Source organism: Mytilus californianus, unplaced genomic scaffold, assembly GCF_021869535.1.
Source record: "Mytilus californianus isolate M0D057914Y unplaced genomic scaffold, xbMytCali1.0.p SCAF_12, whole genome shotgun sequence".
Lineage (NCBI taxonomy): Eukaryota > Metazoa > Mollusca > Bivalvia > Mytilida > Mytilidae > Mytilus > Mytilus californianus.
This window is the reverse complement of record NW_026262604.1, coordinates 45,302,878-45,321,144: the sequence shown is the minus strand read 5'-3', so window position 1 is coordinate 45,321,144 and position 18,267 is coordinate 45,302,878.

The window sequence follows — 18,267 nt, the reverse complement described above, 5'->3', positions numbered from 1 at the left end:
GTTGTATCGTTGCGCAATGTTTTATCTTCTGTTTAGTGTTTTATTAATCCGTGAACCGAAATCAAAAGAGGGAGTGTTGGGATCTTTAAACGATATTTCATACGGCTAACTTATATGTGGGCCTGTTTAAAGTCATGGACATCTTTATATTGGTTGTCTTTTTTTACATCTTTTGCAAAATTATTGCACACAGATGTACAATTTGTGCGTTATGTTATGGAAAGATTTTGATTGTTTTTGTCAGATAAAAGATCTGCTCCTCATATATTCTACAATTTGAATGCAGGTTTACTTTGTGTGTAACTTCAAACATTTATTTTTAATTCAATAGCAGTTTAATAATTTGTGCTATGTGTAACTTCAATTATCTTCCTCCGATTAAAATGTAAATATTTTCAATTATATCTACCATTGATAACTTTGGACAACAACTAATTCTTTAGTGTTACAACAGGAAGGTACAAAGTGTTATTGAAGTGTTTGTGTTTGTACAGTATTGTGATATTGGACAAAGTATAGAAATATCCAAAGCTCCTTTAAAAATGAGTTGAAAATGAATAATAAACAAGAACAATTTAAAAAAGGAAGATATAACAATTGTAAATTAGTACAAAAGTAACGCAATATTTAGTTTTTGGTATGCTAATAGACGTGTTAGGAAAGGGTTTTAAATACTGCGCTGATGTTAAAAACCAATACCGATACAAGATCTAAGTGTGGACTTTCTCAAAATGCAATTGCATTGAAAAGTATCCCGGCGTAGTATAGTTTAGCTTTGTGGTGTATTTGATACAACATGAAGCGAACGGTTTACGTCGACTCCAAATTTTAAGACGTGCATTGGCCTTACGTAGATCTCCATACATTCATTTGTATTTGTTTGATTTAGGAGTGCAAAACAAAACTTAACAAAAATATATGTAAGAGTCAAGAATGGGAATGACAAGATTTTACGGCCACAAGTCCAAATATATACATTAAGTGATATGATTAGAATATGTTTAATAGTTAAATAACTCAGTTTGTCTCCCCATAATAGTCATGTCCTATTTTCGTTGCAAAATATAGTTAGCATGCATTTTGTGTCCGGGGATACAGGGACATGTATGTGTGGCTTAAACAAATCAGTACTAACCTGAACACATCGTTATATCTATATATAAAAATTAAATAAATAGTGGACACAAGTGGATACAGTGCTATTTCTATATAAAACTTTAAGAAGCAGGGGGCTACATAAGAAGGTTGTCTTGCTGTGCATCGTTTTAATGTTCAATAAAAACCACTTTTCACGAGCTATATGTGATTCGTATTGTCTTTTACTATCTGGGTATGAATGCAATGCATGGACAGAGGGACAAAAGAACGGACGAATGGACCCATTCACCCATCACTATACACCGTCTAATTTAGAAAGCGGAGTGTATAGTGAATTTTAGGCAAAACAAAGTGAATGAAATCGAAAAAAAAAAATGCCCGACATATAATTTATCAGACTTTGTTTTGCAAGAGGTGAAAATTAATATTTCATTTTCAAAATATCCTCCTGACACAAAGATAATAAAACTAACTTCTCCATATGAAAGTTTAACGCCACTTCAAACAATGTCTAAATTTATTCGCGGTGTTCTGTTTTGTTGGTGGAGGAAGCCGTGATAACAAGAAAAAAAACAACTTCAGACCCTTCACCGAAACGTAAATTTAACATGCTTGATAATGACCAAACGTGTAATCTTTTAAAACTGAATTCGATATCCTCTCTTTTCCGAAAAACTAACTGATAAAAGTTTTGAGGTGAATGACGACATTTTTGTGCTTTGTATAGAATAAAAAATAAAATCACAAAAATACCGAACTCGGAGGAAAATTCAAAACGGAAAGTCCCTAATCAAATGGCAGAATAAAAAGCTCAAACACATCAAACGAATGGATAACAACTGTCATATTCCTGACTTGGTACAGGCATATTCCTATGTAGAAAATGGTGGATTAAACCTGGTTTTATAGCTAGCTAAACCTCTCACTTGCATAGCAGTCGCATAAAATTCCAATATATTACCATAAAAGATTGGATGTGAAATACATGAACGTATAAGATGTCTGCATGATGATTTATATTTACGAATGATATGTCCTTGTACCGATGATAACATTTCAACAATGTCTCAATTTATTCGTGGTGTTCACGAAAAAAAAACAACTTCCGACCAGTCACCGAAACGTAAATTTAACATGCTTGATTATGTCCAAACGTTGTAATCTTTTAAAACTTAATTCGATATCCTCTCTTTTCCGAAAAACTAACTGATAAAAGTTGATAGAAAGAAAATGTCAGGGAAAATGTGAAGAAGAATAATTAATTCACACATTTTAACGTTTTTTTAGGTATTGTCGCTTTTTTAACGTTACATTAAATTTCCAGTGACCTTTCTAGATAAAACAAAAATATAAATATAATCAAGTTGAAAACGCTTTTGTTTCATTTTTTTTTTAATTGTCAAGTACACAAATTTCTAGTTTGGTTTATTTGTAGAATTTTACGCTAATGTGTAACACATTTCTCTATTCTAGAAAATGATATAAAATAAGGAGATGTGGTATGCTTGCCAAAATAGACAACTATCTACCAGAGACAAAATGACGTAAAATGTTTGCATTTATAGGTCACCGGATGACCCCCAACATGGAGCAAATTCCATCCCGCATAAAAGCTAAGAAAGGCCCCGACATGACAAGTATATTTTAAATAAATTTCAAATAAACGAACGTTTTGAACAAAGATTGATGTAAAGTAAAAAATCGGATTCGAATGTGATTTGATTCCTGTGGTTTTGTGTTTATTCATTTATTTTGATCACTTTGTAGATTTTTCCTTGTTGCGTTCAACAAAATAGTTAGAAATGGGGGAACACTACTATGAAACAATGCAATTTTAAGAATAATGATCGTGTTGTTTTGCTGGATCCTCGTCCGTGTATTGAGGAATAAATTGTTATTATTTTATTGTTTAAAAAATCATCTCAGCTTTATCTAACAAACCCATACAGGTAACTATAATGAATGATTATCTGTGCTTTTTGAGATGGTCCCCACTATAACCTGTAGTGGTATTGGTATTTAACATCAGCGTCAAAATCGTATTGACTTTCCTAACACGTCTACTAAGTGTTTACGTTGTTATAGATTCAAATATAATTTATTACCTTTTTTTAATCAACTGAATTTGTAATTTTACTTTTTAGCAAGGAAAAATAAAAATGCGGGGTAAGTTTGCTATGTTTCAACTTTAAAAACATATTTTACTTAATAAATATTTCTACTGAATTCAAACCCTTTAAAAACATTTTCAGATTCCCTTGAAGATTTGTTGCATGAACATTGTAATAGATACACAAATTTGTGGAAGGGAACACCTGGTTAGATATATGAGTAACTTTTGCAAAATGTTTATAAATTGTATTATATATTAGGGACTCAAACAGTTTCAAGTTTATGCATATTTGTATACTGTGGTCACAACATCAATGAACATACATATACGTGTGTTTTAGCAATTAACTTGAGTAAATTCGATATGCCATTCATAACAAAGAATTCTCAAAATTACCAAAAATGGCGACTTTGTGATCAACTTTGATAAGAGATGGATGGGAGGTACATGTAGGTTCCATTATAAATTGTATTGTAATTTCGAGTTATTGCAGTGGTAAATAACTCCAATTTATCCTTTAACAATATAATTTACGTTCGTTTTGTGTCTCGCAAAAATAACAAAAAGAGTAAAATAGACAAAATAAAATTGGATTGATTTATGGAATAAGTAAGGCGCCTACCCATCTCCGGGTGTAACAATGAAAGTAGATTTGGAACCAATAAGACACAAATAAATCCAGCTATACATTGATGCCAATATGGTTCAACATACTGTGTTCAATGATAATGTGTTTTCCTTGATTTAAACTATTTTAAAACCTCAAGTTGATACGCATGTAAAATTGCAATGAAAAGACGCCTCAGAATGAGACAGAGAAGCTGTGTCTGTGGTTTCTTTAATCTTCAGTTCTGGAGGATATTATGATGTTTCCAGTGGAAAACAGTGTGGATTGTTAATGGAGAAAAATCATTACTACATCTGCGTGTAAAATTGAATAGGATAGCTTCTTTGAATTTCTTGTTTTCTCGTCTAAAGGAAACTCCGACTCATGTGGAAATAAGAACAGTTTGGCAAGGCGAAAATCATAGAAAATTTTGTAAATGTTTGTATATTGCTAAGATGCTGACATCATGAAATGGAAGGTCACTTGTTATAACGTATATTTTTTTAAATAAATATTGTAAACGATGTAATACGATTTTAATATAAATATGAAACAAAAAAAAAATAACTCATTTCATCAGACGATGAAAATCTTTTATATCGTTCGCTTGCAAATGTTTGGGTTTCAGCGTTCCTTGTTTATGATGAAGGTAAATGCAGGAAAGCGCTTCGGACGCATAAAATTAATAGAATGTTATTTTTATTTAATATTATAAAGCCATATTCTTAAAGCATATGTAGGTGTAACATTAATCGAGGTTTTTGAAACGGCATTAAGCATAAACAACATGTATCCCCTGAAAAAGAAAGTTTAACAGTTGAATGTATATCATTGATCATGTTTCAGCAACAACCAACGTCTTGGTGAATCACGAGTAACCAGCCAACCTAACGATTATGGACGCAGTCGACGTTCTAGTAATATACAGAGTGGTGCTTATGACAATATTGAGATTGGTGGTCATACTAATACTCAGATAAATTGCAATAATGAGGAGCTATACGAGAATCTGAAATTATGATGAAATACTAAAACTTATGATATTTTATATATTTTTTATTCTATTACTAAACTTTAGTTTATGTTGTTTATAATTACATGTAATTACATTATAATAACACAAGGACACACACTTTAGAATTCCTAAATAGCAATGGTTTTCATAATGGTTGTTATATGCTTTGAAACTAGCTGTCAGTAACTGAGAGTACTATCAGATCTGTACTTGTGTTTTTTTGTGTTGTGATGGATGTATTAATACACATCCACGTTTGGTCTGTGTTTTTGCTAGATGTATTTCTGCTTATATAAAAAATACTATTGAAGAAATCCTTTAGCTTTAAAACTTGTGCAGTTATTATCAGTACAAAATGTAGAAGAACTGAATAATTTAGGGACATATTTGTTTGCCTTTGTTTGCTGCCAAAAAACTTTGTTATTCATTAATGTTGTGTGTCATGCTTCGCTATTGTTTTTAACAATTGCATATCGATTTTATTTGCTATCTTTTACTGTTTATATATGTATGTGTGTATCGGATTTTGATGTACATTTTGGTATATGCCTATAAGCCTTATTGCTTTTGAGAAATAAAGTATAAGTATACTTTCTAGTACCATAACACTTTTATTATTCGTCCATTCTGGACTTTTCACTTACCAGAACTAACTTACTAATGCTAATTAAGCTATTCTCGACTTGATAATATTTACATATTTGTAACTTTGCATTTAGAAAACAACAGTGAATGTCATTCATAACATTGTAATGTCTGCAAGGTTTTAAAATGAGAATTGAATTATCGTTCATTGACCGTTTAATTCAAGTAGTCGTAAAACATAAGACTTATTCGGTTTGAATATACTGTGTATTATTGTTGTAACTCTGTTCCATTTATCGTCCCCTTCCGACTTACTATCATCGTTTCTTTTATATGCATTGTTCTTTTGTTGGTTTATTTTCTCCTTTGGGTTACATTTTCTAAATTTGCATACAACTTTGTTATATTCTGAAACGTTCTATCATCGGAGAAGAGTTATCTGTCAAAACTAGCATCGTGGAAGAGGACAGGTCACATATGAAATTATTTAATGGTGGACGTTATGGTTCGGAATTTTCGTTCGTGATTCACTTTTTGACGGTTAAACTATATTTACTGAACTCCATAATGAAAAAATACTAAGAAATTGTCAATCAATTCCTTACGCTGTTGTGAACTTTATTTTAGATTGTACGGCATCCGTATTAGGTCACTAGCACTCAATGTGTAACTAATTTTACCGCACCTCGAGTAAATCAGTGACATTGTGATTGGTTTAACACCGCCACGTGGTGACCCCTTATATTGATTTGTAGGGGGTCAGTAGATTTCAAAGTCCTTTCATGATGCCACGTCTTCTAATTTTGTAATTGTATTGCATTGTTTTTTTAATCTATCTTTCGGGTGCAAGTTCGACACAGCGCCAATCTTTCTAATTACAGAACTGGCAATTCAGTATTATGGAGTAAAGGTCCACGGACTTGGGAGGTCGTAACTGTGTACTTTGCGTTAATACACCCGATAAAAACAAATACACATCCTTCAACAAAAGTAGGTACAAGGTAAATGAGTGTTCAGAGATATTTTAAGAAATAATTTCTGTGTGTAAGATATTCAGATACAATAAGTGTCGTCTGAACTGCAAGTTTACTGAATGCGACTCTTGAATGAGTGTGAATTTGCATGGCGGATGATGCATGCATGGTAACAGACACTTACACTGCCGACGCACTGGTCGCGATCGTTTTTGATTTCATGCAATTCCCCAAGTTTTTTTGTTTGTAAACTGTATTTGTATCTTCTTGGTCGCGTTATTGGATTTAAACATCAGTATATATATTAAACCTATATATGTAATTGTTTAAAACATTAGGCATGACATACTTATTCATTTTTAAAAGTTTATCTCCATGTATAAAACTTGAGTGCTTTAGATGATTTTTAGATTGTACCTTTTAGCTAAAAAAAGAAAGGTTTAAATCCCAAGTGTAATGTAAAATTTTCATTAAAGGCTAAACAAGTGAAGGAAATGATAGAGTTCGTTTAACGCTTTTTCTCATTGGAAACTGACACAATGACTTAGATTCTAAATCTGTCGTAGCTCCAAACAATGGATTGTGGCAACAATCTAGTTATAGTATACGAGAACCACTTTTAGCAAAACATAGCTGAAAGGGTGATCGAGCAGATTGTAACGCGAGAAAACATGGTGAAACGAAGCGAAGCTTGAATGTTCTGTCAATATTTTCTTTTAAATGGTAAATTACAGTGAGCTTGAAGTCATGTACCTAACAACGTTAAAGGTATTGGAAAAACAGGACAGGGAACATTAAAAAGACTGTCTCCCGCTGAGCCATTGGAAAAAGTGAATATTCTTCCTCGTATTTACAAATCTAATTTTTAAGGTGAAATATAATACATTATACATGTTCTTCATATCTAGGCGATTGACAAATGAAAAAAAAAGTCTTTTAATAATACGATACCTTTATTAAAGTCAAAGAAGATAATTTACAACTGTCTTAAATCATATCAGAATATGAAGATGTTGTATGATTACCAATGAGACAACTCTCCGCAAGAGACCAAATGACACATAAATTAACAACTATAGTTCACCGTACGGCCTTCAACAATGATCAAAGCCCATTCCACATAGTCAGCTAAAAAAGGCTCCAAAATGACAAATGTTAAACAATTCAAACGATTCAAACAAACGGCCTAATTTATTTACAAAATAATGAACGAAAAACAAGTGTGTTACACAGCAACACATGACAACCATTGAATTACTGGCTCCTGACTTGGTCTAGGCACATACAGCATTTGGCAGGTTTAAACTCGTTTGAAGTCGCCACCCCTAACTTGGGACAGTGATGTAACAGTACAACATAAGAATTAACTATAAAATTCAGTTGAAAAAACCTTAACTCATCAGAAGGATACAAATATAAATACATTCTAACAAATTTACAGAGTAGACGAGGCAGGGAACTTAAACATCTCCATATCAAAAAGTACAGATCTGAGAGTACTCGCAGTTACTGACAGCTAGTTCAAAGATAATAACAACTAATAATAATAAATCATGTATCTAAGACTAAAATGTAATGTAGTGTCAGTTGCGTTTTTTGTTTGTTTTGGTATCCACAATTTACGATGTAGAATTGTATAGTCTGATATTAGTGAATAAATATAGAATAATAGTAATTTGTTTTTGAAACTGACTGTAGCATCAAGAATATGAAGTAAACATGATATTCGACCTGATAAAGTCAGTATCAAAATATTAAATGTCATTATTCTTTTTATCGGCAATTTGTCCTAACTGTATGTTTTTTGGTTGGAAATGTGTAGGAAAATGCAAAACGTTGGAATAGTTATTCGGTTGTATAATTTAAGTCGTATGCATTTTATTGATAAAATGATATGGATGGACATGAGCACGTGACGTTGCTGTACTAATACATGACGTCATTGACTACTATTTTAGTGTATACAGTCATGTCCATGATCTGAAAAAAAAGTATGCAGTTAGATAAAATAAAAAATGTTCAAATTACCGACAACGTGCTTTATCAGGGTAAACAGATCGAATAGAAAGGAATATTGAGGAACGTTGTCACAGTGTCAACGTATATTTGTTCCGCCTAACAGAAGTTCCACTGGATACTTTGTTATAAACAATGTCATAATATCTTTTCCTGTTGGAACAAATATTCTATGCCATTTATTCCGTTAGGAACATATACTGTAATATTTATTCCTGTGGAAATAGTATTCCAGAATATTTTTTTCCTTTTGGAACTTATATTATGAAGGAACTTCTATTCCGTGACAACAGTTTCTTGGATATTCGCACTATTACTGTAAATTCAGAAATTATTGCGAGGTTTTTATTAATGCGAAAAATCGACTACTTGAGTATCGCAATTATAAGAACTCTCATTCTGATATCAAATACATATATCTGTATGTAGCTTTTCCTAAAATTGCAATAATTAAACTCGCATTTTTGTTAATTCTTCAAAAAACGCAATAATAAATGCACGCAATAATTTCTGAATTTACAGTATGCTAAATAAATAGAACATATTTCTACAACCTATCAAATATTAAGTTGGTCAAGATTAGCTCACACTTTCAATAGGGAAAATTAAACAAACAAACAAAAAAGAAAAGTGGAATATTGCGTTCACTGTTTACAGAGTTGTGGTTGATATATTTTAGATCTGCCAGGTACTGAGTATGAGGTAGTATCCAATTAGTTATATAATAGTTTTATCAAATGTTCTAAATGTTTAGAAACATCATTTTATGATAGGATTTTGAATAATATGATAGTATTACATGATTATTTCCGTAACGAGCTAATACGAAAATTATCACGTAATGGTATCTTTATTAATTACCTACAGTGTTTATCTGTTTTTTGTTTGTTTTATTTCTATTCACAAGATTTTAACATTTTTTATCTTTGAAATTGAGCTATCCAAATCTGAGATGTCTTTTATAAGCTGCAGCGTAAAATGATCTGGTGCTGATTTGAGGTGTCCTCTACATTTTTGGATGATTTGTTTACCCTTTTCAGTCACTATGAAGCGCACAATTCATATTTAAACGCAACACATAAATAGAATTGAAAAGGTACTGACTTTGTACTAGAAATGCAGAAACAAAAGGATTAACTTAAACTAGGAGTTGCAAACGAGACAACTGTCCATGAACCAAATGACCACACGAAGACTTGAATAATTACAGACACCCTTCAATAATGCAAATGCCTGATTCGGGTAAAAATATAAATGACACCCTATTACAAAAACATGAGAAGCGAAAGTAAACTATAAATTGATTTGCACTCATTTAACTGATAACATGCTTTAAATGAGGTCGCCATTACATGAACTTTGTAATAATCTACAGACTCGTTGCCTCAAACCTGCGAAAAATAAATTGTCTCCTTACAAAAGTCCTTTTTAAATGAATGCGACTGTCTTTAGCCTGAAATATTTGCCACTCTAAACATTTTGGCATGTTTATGGCGTGTAAAAAACAGCGTATTCCAAACAACAGTTTACATTAGGTTATTGTTTATCATGACGTTCGATCTAAAAATCAGAGATCAGAACTCGGCCATTACGAAAAAAATCAATATTGGCCGAGTTGACACTTTTGTATAGCACAGGACGTTTTTATCATATTAAGTCGTAGTTTATTATGAGTAATTAATTAGCAAATGGATATAACATACTATTCCAAAAGAGTGGTGGAAAATACAAATGATGTTCAAACTCATAAGTCCAAGACAACAAACTGACAACGCCATGGCATGAAAAACAAAAACGACCAAACGACCAACAACAGGCTACCAAAGACAACATAGAAAACCAAAGATTGAGCCACACGAATTTAATCTGGGAGACATATAAACCATATGCAGGCGCTGCAGGAATATTACTATATAGAAATAGAAATTTCACAATTGACTTTTAAGAAACATTCATAGAACATATGAATTCCATGTGTAAAACTAACAAAATTGATTGTATACTCAATCAATATGTACTTTGTTACCAGATTTTTTTATTCTGTTGTGTCTGACACAAAATATACTAATGGGGTCCATACTGACATGCCAGTTTTATGGTTTCTAAGTTTATCAGTGCTTTAGTTGTGAATTGTGTAATTCAGTTTCCTTGTAATACCTGAGAAAAAGTTATTTCTAATTTGATTTTCCAATCATAATTTCCAGGGAGTAGCGCTTGCGAAGATATTTCTTGTCATACACTTGTAATACACTTGTCAATCATACTAGTGATTAATAACACTTAAACCGAGATTGGAGCCTAAATTAAACCTTTCTTCAAATGTATTCAAATACGAATTGCTTGCATCTCGTTCGTGATTACGTCTTTATATATGTAGTATCTTAAGATTGGAATTATGTTAATTATAGTTTTTTGTTGGCTTAAAACGTTTTGCACTTAGCTTTTTTATTTCTTTAAGATTTTTTATATTTTGATAAGGATGCTTGAATGTTCATAATATTTATTTTAAAAGAAATATACCAGTCCGATTCCAAATAAAAGGCTTACACTTTAGTTATAAACATAGATGGATTATTACAATTATTATTCATTTTTAAAATGTCTCAGATGAATGATCTCGATATCGAAAGTATAACCCATACAAAGACGAATAACGTATAAAAAATGACGAAACTATTTTACCTAGGCTTTTCTGTTCCGCCAGGTAATGCTTTGTTGTGGACGATGTAGCATACACCTATGATTAAAGAAAGGATACGTTCGTTGTTCACGCAAAAAGGAAAATATGCGCAAAAAGCGCAGTTTACCATGATTAAAGTTACTAACCATGTTGCAGTAAACTTGATACGGTTAATATTATTGCCCTTTGATCAACATAGTTATTATTCATATGTTTGGACACTGAGAAAATAAATGTGCTATACGCATATAAAATGTTTATAAAAAATGAACAACAAATTACTTCAATTGATTCAAATTAGGGGATGTAATTTCATGCTATCTTTAAATTGAGAAGAATATTCACATTCACTAAGACACATACATAATGTTAAAATATATGTTTTCATAGCTTATTTTAGAATTTTGCAAAATATTACAACTGATGGAAGCTTAAAGTAATATTTTCACATGAACAAACATTACAAAATGTCCTTTTTTAAACTATATGAAGAGCCCGAATGCAAATGTCTTGTCTCAAGCATCTTACCCTCTTTTCAAGTGACAAACCAAACCCTGTGCTCTTCCTTCCAGTTGTCTCATCACTAACTGAAGTATTAATGTATTCTGAACATCTTTTTTGTGAGTTTTGAAAAGCTTTTATTTACGGTTACCTGGTGCATATTTTATATTTCACTTCCAACAATCAAATGCAAATGTGCATTCACTCTCATCTCTTCTGCATGTTAGAATGACACCCATATGTGTATCTGAGAGACACCTTAGACATGTTGACGACTAGACGTCTGTTTGTGTGTGTCCTTTTGTTTATTTTTGTCTGATGTATACCCTTTTATTTTGGAATCAGCCAACTATTGTACAAGTAACATTACACAAATAAATATGTGATTTGTACTAAAAAAGTATACTGTTACTCCGCTTCAATATTGACCAAAAGGTGAATATTTCTATTTGGATAGCAGTTCATTTTGGGGTACTTTTCGAGATCTGCGTTTAATCAATGTCAATCTCTGTGAAAAAAATCAAAGAAAACTATTTGGATTTAAACAGCTAAACATAAAAGTGCTGTGTGTAAATTGCATATTAAAACAGTGTTTGCACAGTGTCAGAAATAACAAATTCATCTATACTCGGTGGGCTTCGCTTTTCGTCCTGTTTCTAAAGCTTACATATTTATTTATCTATATTTAAATAAAAATCAAACAATCACGACAAGGAAGCTAGTGTTGGTAAGTAAAGCTTTCTATTCATTTCGGTTTCGTATCGGATATTACGGAGGAAAAAGTATTAGTCTGTACAATTTATTCAGAACAAGTGTATGTACCTGATAACATTGCTTTCAATTGCGTGTTGAAGAATTTTCTGAATCGTTTAATTAATTATTAGGAAGAAAATTTGTGTCAAAAAATCAAGGTTATCATCTAAGCGTACAAAAGAAAGATATGTCAGTCACACACTTTTGTAACACGTTATTATCCTGGAGATAGATATGCAGTTACTTAAAAAATATTATTGATTTTGGTCCAGATTCATAAGACTTATTGTGAATATATATCTTAATTATAAAAAAAAGGAGATGCTGTATTAGTTTCAATAAGACAAGCATACACAAATAGACCAAATGATGTGTATGTACATAACAATAAATATAAAAATAAGAAGATATGGTACAATTTCCAATGAGACAACTCTCAAGCAGACACCAAATGAAATAAAAGATCATATAGGTCACCGTACGGCCTTCAACAATGAGCAAAACCCATACCGCATAGTCAGCTATAAAAGGCCCAGAAATGACAAATGTAAAACAATTCAAATGAGAAAACTAAAGGTCTGATTTATATAAAAAACATTGAACGAAATACAAATATGATATACAGCAACAAATGACATACACTGAATTATAGGCTCCTGACTTGGTTCAGGCACATACAGAATGTGGCTGGGTTAACAATGTTAGCTGACGCCCACCCTTCCCTTAACCTGGGACAGTTGTGTAACAGATCAACATATGAACAAACTATAAAAATCAGTTGAAAAGGACTTAACTCATCAGAAAAACAACTAACAAAAAAAAAAAAAGACCGAAAATGGCAGGGTATTTATACATCCCTACAGCAAAAAAAAAAAACAAACAAAAAAAAACCCACTAAGCACATATCTGGGAGTACTTTCAGTTACTGACAGCTAGTTCAAAACCAATAAAAACTAATAAAAGAAACCATATATCTTAGACACAAGTCTTATTATATTTACCACTTAGATAAATAGTCCAGCTGATTCGTGCATATTTTTGGAAGAATTGTGGGTTTGATGATAAAAGCATGAAACTTTGCACAATAGTAGATATATATTTGATAGTCAATCAAAGATATGGATCCACTCTGAAAAATCCAATATATATACATTCCTACAGCAAAAAAAAAAAAACCAACTAAGCACATATCTGGGAGTACTTGCAGTTACTGACAGCTATTTCAAAGCCAATACAAACTAATAAAAGAAACCATATATCTTAGACACAAGTCTTATTATATTTACCATTTTCAAGATGTCTGCCAATCAGTCTAAATTTCACAACCATGTCTAATTAAGCGCAAATAATATTCAAACCAAATCTTTTTAAAAACATATACAATGTAATCCAACGTCATGACAGATATATAAGACTTTTAATAATTTTGTTCAAAATGGCGGAAAATTTCAAAATGGCCGCCAAAAAGTGAAAATGATTAAAACTAATACAAGGCTTTGCTTATATTCTACCGAATTGCATTTTGCAGTTCATACAATATTCTAGGGATTGTATTTTTATGATACCTGGATGCTGCTTGCACGAGGATTTAATCAAAGATCCTATAAATGGAAACATCGAAAGTTTTCAGGACGCCATCAGGATTTGTTTGACCATTAGGTACCATCTGAGTAACAAATGATAATCAATATGTTTTATTTCTCTTTTCCACAATCCTTTTATCTTCCTCGATTGTGGTAACATCAAGATAATCAATAAAAACGACTTATGACCAAATTTCTACTTGCAAACAGTAATCATAGTAGCATCACGAGTGCTTCCAGTTGGCCAGAAACTATTCACCCTTCCGGAACACCTACGAAAACCCCTAGTTTTATTGTAAGGGATTTGTGTTGGTTATGTTTTCAATGTGAGTGAGCAACGATAATGAGTAAATATCAATTCAAATACTTTAAGATTAAAGTTACAATATTATCTTCTTAATAAACGAGTTCATTTAAAGTAGGTAACAAACTGAACATGGTTATATTTTAGTCATTCTACCAGTAATGAGGAATAAAATTTAGGTTTTTTGAAAGGGGTTTCTGTATAGTGCATGTAGTGGTCTATAACAGATAGTTGACATGTAAAAATATTGAACATAAGGTCTGCAAAATCCTATATTATATTTAAGGAGATTTGTGGTTAGTTGGAGGAAGCGATAATGATCGGCTAAATATTCATCATAGTGGTTCATGGGGAACAATTTGTGACGACGCCTTTTGGGTCTAAAGATGCATTAGTAGTCTGCAAGCAACTGAAGATGCGGTGAGACTTAAAAAACTTAAAAACTCATAGATTATTTTTGAATATACCCATAGGGATGAATTATCTTCGAAAATATCATGAACTCAAGTAAATAAAGAGAGTACAGGTAAGCATAACCTGCTTTATAATAAGTTATGATCATCCCACAGTGAAAAATATCACCATAACGAATAGTGTAACTATTAACGGATGACCAACAGAAAATAACTAAAGCTCATTCTGGCGACTGCGAGACACAAACAATCAATAATTTTTAGATTGCATTGCATTTTCAGGTTTCTGTCTTGTAATGGACAGAACAATAGAATTGACAACTGTAATCATAAATGATGGAGTGTGCATAACTGTAGACATGGCGAAGACGTTGGTGTAAGATGTTATGGTGATTATTTTATAAATAGTCGTGTCCATGAACCAATCCCTTTACACGATGGTATTAGTAAGTTTTGCTGGGATTGGTTCATGGACACGACTATTTATAAAATGAAGTTTAGAAGGTAGAACATATTTTTAACATAACTGATAGGGACTGTTAGGGAATACTAGTTCACCATGAATCAGGAAAGATCAATGAATCAAAGATATATGTTTAACAATTTCAATCTAAAGGGTTCCCTGCTGTTTTAGCATACCAATAGGCTCGAAACACCAATGTGACACGTTCATGATGTCTTTCATATACGTTACAACAAAATAAAAGATCAGTCAGATGAATTCCATGGATAATAAATCACAAAAAGTTTGTGTTATCTGTTTTATAATAGCCTGAAATAGAACCCCACATAGGTCGACCGTTTTAAAACCTAAATGTTGTACATTAACATTTTCTCATTTTTAACAAACAATATAAAGATAAGAAGATGTGCTATGATTCTCAATGAGACCACTCTCCAGTAGAGACTAAATGACGTAAAAGGTTAGCAACTACGGTCCCGGTACGGCCTTTAACAATAAGCACCCCATACCGCATAACAAGCTATAAAAGGCCCCGAAATGATATATTTAAAACGATTCAAACAAGAAACCTAACGGTCTAAGTCACGTACAAAACAATAAACGAAAAACATACATGATATACAGCAATAAATCTTACGATAACCACAGTATACATTTGTAACAGGCTCCTGACTGGTGACAGTCAAATGCAGAATGTGGCAGGGTTCAACATGTTGAAGCGCTAACCTTCCTCGAACCTGGAACAGTGGCGTTACAGTACAACATAATATCAAACTATAAAAATCAGTTGAAAAGGGCTTATCTCAACAGATATATACAAAGAACAAAAACAAATAATAAAAACACAGAATACACAAATAACAGATCTGAGAGTTCTAGCAGTTCAAAGCCAATAACAACCAATAAGAGTCCACTGCACATCTAGTCAAGTGACGGAAAAGAGACTTTACGGATATCTCCAAACACTGCATAAACCTAATGTCATGTCCTGTCAATTGAATATTCGGTTAACTTTCTGAAACAGTCTGGCCCTCGTTGTCTTGAGGTTATACATGTTATCATTGGGTCTGAAAATTAGCAACAATACTAACTAACTACATGGGTTAACCAAAGGGTCAAACCGCGAGCCTTAATCCATGAATTGGAAACGGAATCTTATAATGAGAATTATTTTAGTGGAAAATAATGGCCACACAATGGGCTAAATGGAAGAAAGTTGACGTAGATGTATCATCTTTCTACCAGAAATAATGCTTTACAGATGTTGTTACAACTTTTTTTTAAGACCATGGTAATCAATTTGTTACAATTACTTGTACTGTTATGCTATAGTTTTAACGAACAAAGTCTTCTGATGTAATATCATCTGTATGACACCGGTGTCAAACAGATAGGCAAATATTTTCTTATCTATTATAAGTTGGCATATATAACTGTAATTCATATATACTTATAAATTCAAAATTACAAGAATGTTTAGCACGAGGCTGAATGATGAAACGGAATATACGAACATTTAAAAACATACTCATTATCATTGAGCGTTCAAGTCACTTTACTGAGTTTAACTAGACCATTCTAAATCAGTCAGAATTTTAGTGGAAATAATTTGAGACCGATCTTATCCCTACTCGACTGTACTGATTTGTTCTCGACCCTAATCTGGACCATACTTACATATGTTAGTGCATTTTTCATATTCATCATCAACATAATCAATGCAAGTCAAACTGATTAGAAAACAGAGAAAAGTATTGAATAGTAATAAATTTAAGTACAGATGGGTGCAGTCCTAACCTGTACAGCAAGTTAACATGCTAACCAGTCATTTTGACTGGTCAAAGTTTACCTGCTACAGAATTTAGGACTGCTTTGACCAGTCATAGGACCACAATCACGTTAATTTGAAAATTGGACTTGGTCCTAGGACGACTGCCGAAAAAGTTTACTTCATACAGGTCCGCTACTATTAAAAGGTAACTTCTAAACCAGACCTTATATAAGTTAACTTTGATTTGACAACTCCGATCCAATCAGACCTGATTTCAAGTTAACTTTTGGCTGGTCAACTCAACACTATTTGTACTTTATAATAAAAAGTATGACATGTATGAGGTGGTATCATCTGGGAATTGTTTACTGACTGACCATATTCATGATCATTTGCACTTTATTTTGAAAATGTTATTGCAGCATCATAGATCAGAAAAAACCCCAACTCAGGATGGATTGTATTAAACAAATGACAGCAATATTGGTACACTATGACCACGATGACTATAAAATATTGTCCGCATCAAATTAGTGTAAAAACTTCACAAAAATGATTTTTCTTACTTTAATTTGTGTTTAAAAGATTTGATCAAAAACTACACAAACTACTGATGACCTTTGTTTTTGAAACACTTGACCCAAACAGGAAGTTGTCTAAGTAATGGGGGATTGCGGATTGGACTAAATAGCGATTAGGTGTTTAATGTTCAGTGATTAGAGAATGGTTATGGAGAAATGAATTTGTAAATGTAAAGAGAGAAATAAAAAACCGATGTCACAATGATGACTGAGATATAGTAATATGGACACACTGGTCTTCTTTTCATTGCCAATGAAACCTTTGTGACAAAGGGGCGTCCGTTTGTCTGTGCAGGATTTATAAATATTCAGCAACGTTCAGTCAGAATGGAGACGTCAAATTATTTGCTTCATGTATAGAGCCTGTTTTAATTTTTCTCCATTTGTCGGTGCGGAATATATATAGATACTCACCAACGTTCGATCAGAATGTAGACGTCAAATTCATTGCTTCGTGAAGAGAGAGTGTCAGGCTTAAAGCAATTTAAAAAAACCCTTGCAACAGCCCTTTAGGGAGACCGTAGGAGGCGTATTTCACGGCAAATATGCTGTACCTATCCAATAAACCCTAGTTTTTTTCAGTGGCATCCACATGTTCCTTAAATCAGACCGATTAACCCCTATTCAAGGACAAACCTATTGTATTTATTATTAAACAGTTCTCGTCCTGAGCATACATGAAATATTTTTCACAGGGCATAAAACAAAAAGCAACAATCAATCTTGCAAAGACAAAAACATACTGATTAATTTATTTTATTACACGGACGTAACGATTTTAACTCATTGAACAGAGACCTCTTAGCATTC